The sequence below is a fragment of the Martes martes genome (genome assembly GCF_963455335.1).
Source record: "Martes martes genome assembly, chromosome: X".
In the NCBI taxonomy this organism is placed as follows: Eukaryota; Metazoa; Chordata; class Mammalia; order Carnivora; family Mustelidae; genus Martes; species Martes martes.
The window spans coordinates 84,685,076-84,691,198 of NC_137897.1; positions in this window are offsets into that span (position 1 = coordinate 84,685,076).

Genomic DNA, 6,123 nt, shown 5'->3' on the forward strand with positions numbered 1-6,123 from the left:
TCAGAAGGTTAGTGAAAAATAAGTTGAAGAAGACGAAGGAGGAGGAGGAGGAGGAGAAGGAGAAAAAGAAGAAGAGGAAGAAGAAGAAGAAGAAGGAGGAGGAGGAGGAGGAGGAGGAGGAGGAGGAGGAGGAGGAGGGGAGGAGGAGGAGGAGGAAGAGGAGGAGGAGGAAGAAGAAGAAGAAGAAAGAAATAGCTTCCTGGCACTCTGAGGAAAAATGGTCTAAATGTGTGACTATGCAACCTTTTGTTAGGACCTTGGAAGGATCAAAGGAGTCAGAGTACTCTTCACTAACACCAAAGGCCCACTAAGCAAGTAAGTGTCCATTTCACAAATTCTCTAATTGAACAGTAGGGCTCTCAGAACCTTGAGGACATTGTCCCTCAGCTTGCTCAGCAGAGTCTCAAGGTAGAGAAGGGATAATTTTAGAGATTTTTAATTATGTTTTTATCTAATGAAGTAAACTCTAAAGAGATTCACAAAAGCCCCACAAACTTTTCGAGACAACTCTGTCAGCAGAAACACTTTTGGCTTTGACTGAAAGAGAGAGAGAGAGATGGTACTAAACAAGAACAGCCCAGAATTCTACTGGCAATAAGGAGACTGACAAGACTACTCATCTGAGAATGGCCACCTTTCATGAAAAAAGGACAACTCAGAGGGTAGATCCAAGAGCACAGACAGTACAGCCATGTGCCATGCAGAATTATTCCGGGGACTCCAAACTTAATTATGTGCTAACATTTTCCTGGTAGATTTCAGAATTGTTATGGCCCAGGGGTGCCTTTGTGCATTTCATTTCCTTCCATTTTGAAGAGGGACATCTATAGCAGTTATTCTATGCCCGATCCATCATTGTCTGTTGGGTGTTTGCATGGGAGTTAGGGGACAGAGAACTTGTCTCTTTTGTTTTACAGATCTTCAATTCAAGAGGCATTGGTAGTTGTATATAAGGAAGTACATTTGAGGAACATCAAGCACCCTGGATCTCATTTAAATGAAAATATTCTGGGCTTTGAGCTGTTGGTACAATGAGATGAGATTTTAAGGAATCTGAGCAGTGGGTGAATATACTTGGCCTGTGGAAAGGACATGAATCATTGGAGGATAGAGGGCAGACTGTGCTAGACAGCTTCTGACAAAGATCCCTACCTCCTGGTATTCACATCCTTGTGTAATTGCTTCCCTTTGAGATGGGGTTGGACCTAGTGATTTGCCTCTAACAAACAAACAGAATTTAGAAAAAGTAAAGGGATGCCATTTCTAATATTGGTTTATAAATGATTATAATATCCACCTTGTGCATTCTCTTGGTCTCTCTCACTGGCTTGTTATGATGAAATCAGCTGACAGGCTGTAGGAAAGTCCATATGGGAAAACTTATGTGGTAAGAAACTGAGGGTGGTTTCTGGCCAATAGCCAGCGAGGAACTGAGGTCCTCAATCCAATGGCCCATGAGGAACTCAATTCTGACAATAACTAGTGAATGAACTTTGAAGTGAATCCTGCCCCAGTTGAGCCTTGAAATGACCAAGGCCCAAACCCACAACTTGTTTGAAGTCTTGTGGGAGACCCTGAGCTGAATGACTCAGGTAAATTGTACCTAGATTTCAGTTCCATAGAAACAGAGATAATACACTGATTTGCTGTTTCAAGCAGCTACATTTTGAGGTGATTTATTATGCAATAAGTAGTTCACTATTTTTTTCCCTCTGCAATGTCTAATCTGTTATTAATCCCACTCTGTGTATTTTTGTCCAGTTCCTCATTCATTTCTTTATATCAGTATGGACTCATAGTTTCCTATTTAATTCAGTGTGTTACAATCAGATACTTTCATTGTTTATTTGAATGCACCGAGTGTCGCACTTTGGCCAATAGGAGCTTCCTGGCTTGTATTTCTTTTCACATGTCTCTGTTATCTTTTGAGTACTTCCTTGCTTTTTAAAAGTACAATAAGATTTTCCAGGCTCATCTTGTACTTTTTCTTGACATAGCTTTGGAATCAGCTATAGCTATTTCTCTCTCTCTCTTTCTCTCTCTCTCTTTTTTGGTAGATATTCATTTATTTATTTGAGTGAGAGAAAGAGCGGAAGGGGCAGAGAGAGGGGGAGAGAGTGTCTTAAGCAGACTCCACACTGAGTGTGGAGCCCTATGTGGGGCTCAATCTTATGACCCTAAGATCACGACCTGCATCCAAACAGAGAGCCAGACACAACCAACTGAGCCACCCAGATGTCCCTCTATATTTATTTCTATACTTGGCCAAGTATATATCTATACCACCTATGGTAGGCTGAATAATAACCCCAGATCCTGTGAATATGTTCCTTTACATAGTAAAAGGAAATTTGCAGATGTGATTAAGTTAAAGATCTTGAAATGAGAGTATCTCTAGGATTACCTGGGTAGGCCTGATGTAACCATAAGTGTCCTTATGAGAGGGAGGCAGAAGGGGACGTGACAAGAGAAAATGGAGATGTGATGATGGAAGCAGAGGTTAGGATGATACTCTTTAAAGATGGAGGAAAGACACCATGAATCAAAGAATGTAGGTGGCTTCCAGAAACTGGAAAAAAGCAAGGAAACAAGTTTCTAGAACTTTCCAGAGCAAATACAGTCCTGCTGACACCTTGATTTTAGCATTTTGACCTCCAGAACTGTCAGAGAACAAATCATTTAAGGCACTAAGTTTGGGATAATTTGCTACAGCGAGAAATTCATACATCATGAGTTCATATCAATACCTCCAAGTCCAACACAGTATTTCAAGGTTCGTTTTAGTTTTACCCTTTTCCTTATTTGTAACTCCCTTCTTGAACAGTGAGACACTTGACCCCCTTCATCCTTAATCTTACTGTATGTAAACCAAACTCCCATCTCTGCTATCAGAATTTCTGCCTACAGATTCCCTTCTCATTCCACACATAACAATGTGTATGAATCTCATGAATATTACATTGAGCAAAAGAAGACAGATACAAAAGAATATAACTTCTTGATTCCATTTAAGTGGATGTGGATAATAGGCCATAATAATTAATGGCAACACCAGTCAAAATAATGTTAACTTCTGAGGTGGGGTTATAGGCTAGAAAGGGGCACGAGGAATTACAAAATTGTTCCATGTCTTAATCCGGGTAGGGATTACACAAGTATATATATACATAAAATTTCATGGAGCTGTTCACTTATGATTAGGACTTTGGGTTTGCTTTTAATGTATATGTCAGACATCTTATAATATTTTTAATTTTTAATTTTTTAATATTTTTGAGAGAGAGAGGAGAGCATCAGGGAGAAAGGCAGAGGGCAAGGGAGAGAGAATCTTCAAGCAGACTCCTTGCTGAGCATGGAGTCCGACTTGGGGCTTAATCCCAGGACCCTGAGATCATGACCTTAGCTGAAGGTAAGAGTCAGACGTTTAAACTGACTGAGCCACGGAGGTGCCCCTTAAAATATTTTTTTAAAAGGCAACCACAATATTTTCTTTTGGAAAGATTTTCAGGGATGCCTGGGTGTCTCAGTCAGTTAAGCATCTGCCTTCTACTCAGGTCATGATCCCAGCATCTTGGGATCAAGTCCCCCATCAGGCTCCTTGCTCAGCAGGGAGCCTGCTTCTCCTTCTGCCTGCTGCTCCCCCTGCTTGTGCATGCTCTCTCTGATAAATAAATAAATAAATAAAATCTTTTAAAAATTTTTAAAAAAGAGAAGAAATGTTTTCAGATTGCAGAAGGTGGTTGCCTTTTATTCCAGAGTCTTTATGAGGGTTTTGCAACATTTACATCTCTAATAATTTAAGAATAATTCTGTGAAAGTCTAGCAGTGATCTCTGTTCTCTAGGTAGGATCACAGCATGTGGCAATGGTTAAGTACAGTTTAAATTCTCTCTACCCATCCTCTTTAAAATAATGTCTTCCTTGACAATTTTTTTTTCAAAAAAGGAGTAGAGGCAGTAATAGAGACATTTCCTGCCTTTCTGTTATATAATGACTTTGGCAAGGAAAGTTTTTAAAAAACATGTTTGATGGAATACTGTTTTTTTTTTAATTTTTAATTTTTAATTTATTTTAATAAACATACAATGTATTTTTATCCCCAGGAGTACAGGTCTGTGAATCGCCAGGTTTACCCATTTCACAGCACTCATCATAGCACATACCCTCCCCAATGTCCATATCCCCACCACCCTCTCCCGTTGCCCCTCCCCCCAGCAACCCTCAGTCTGTTTTTTGAGATTGAGTCTTTTATGGTCTGTCTCCCTCCCAATCCCATCGTTTCATTTTTTCTTTTCCTACCTCCCCCCAACCCTCCCACATTGCATCTCCACTTTCTCATATCAAAGAGATCATATGATAGTTATCTTTCTCCGATTGACTTATTTCGCTAAGCATAATACCCTCTAGTTCCATCCACGTCGTCACAAAAGGCAAGATTTCATTTCTTTTGATGGCTGCATAGTATTGTGTATATATACCACATCTTCTTTATCCATTCATCTGTTGATGGACATCTAGGTTCTTTCCACAGTTTGGCTATTGTGGACATTGCTGCTATAAACATTTGGGTGCACGTGCCCCTTCGGAGCACCACGTTTGTATCTTTAGGATATATACCCAGGAGTGCAATCGCTGGGTCATAGGGTAGCTCTATTTTCAGTTTTTTGAGGAACCTCCACACTGTTTTCCAGAGTGGTTGCACCAGCTTGCATTCCCACCAGCAGTGTAGGAGGGTTCCCCTCTCTCTGCATCCTCACCAGCATCTGTCATTTCTTGACTTGTTAATTTTACCCATTCTCACTGGTGTGAGGTGGTATCTCATTGTGGTTTTGATTTGTATTTCCCTGATGCCAAGTGATGTGGAGCATTTTTTCATGTGTCTGTTGGCCATCTGGATGTCTTCTTTGCAGAAATGTCTGTTCATGTCCTCTGCCCATTTCTTGATTGGATTATTTGTTCTTTGGGTGTTGAGTTTGCTAAGCTCTTTATAGATTTTGGATACTAGCCCTTTATCTGATATGTCGTTTGCAAATATCTTCTCCCATTCTGTCAGTTGTCTTTTGGTTTTGTTAACTGTTTCCTTTGCTGTGCAAAAGCTTTTGATCTTGATGAAATCCCAATAGTTCATTTTCGCCCTTGCTTCTGTTGCCTTTGGCAAGGTTCCTAGGAAGAAGTTGCTGCGGTTGAGGTCAAAGAGGTTGCTGCCTACATTCTCCTCAAGGATTTTGATGGATTCCTTTCTCACATTGAGGTCCTTCATCCATTTTGAGTCTATTTTCGTGTGTGGTGTAAGGAAATAGTCCAATTTCATTTTTCTGCATGTGGCTGTCCAATTTTCCCAGCACCATTTGTTGAAGAGGCTGTCTTTTTTCCATTGGACATTCCTTCCTGCTTTGTCGAAGATTAGTTGACCATAGAGTTGAGGGTCTATTTCTGGGCTCTCTATTCTGTTCCATTGATCTATATATCTGTTTTTGTGCCAGTACCATACTGTCTTGATGATGACAGCTTTGTAATAGAGCTTGAAGTCTGGAATTGTGATGCCACCAACTTTGGCTTTCTTTTTCAATATTCCTTTGGCTATTTGAGGTCTTTTCTGGTTCCATATAAATTTTAGGATTATTTGTTCTATTTCTTTGAAAAAAAATGGATGGGATAGGGATTGCATTAAATGTGTAGATTGCTTTAGGTAGAATAGACATTTTCACAATATTTGTTCTTCCAATCCATGAGCATGGAATATTTTTCCATTTCTTTGTGTCTTCCTCAATTTTTTTCACGAGTACTTTATAGTTTTCTGAGTATAGATTCTTTGCCTCTTTGGTTAGATTTATTCCTAGGTATCTTATGGTTTTGGGTGCGATTGTAAATGGGACTGGCTCCTCAATTTCTCTTTCTTCTGTCTTGTTGTTAATGTAAAGAAATGCGACTGATTTCTGTGCATTGACTTTATATCCTGACACTTTACTGAATTCCTGTACAAGTTCTAGCAGTTTTGGAGTGGAGCCTTTTGGGTTTTCCACATATAGTATCATATCATCTGCAAAGAGGGATAGTTTGACTTCTTCTTTGCCAATTTGGATGCCTTTAATTTCTTTTTGTTGTCTGATTGCTGAGGCTAGGA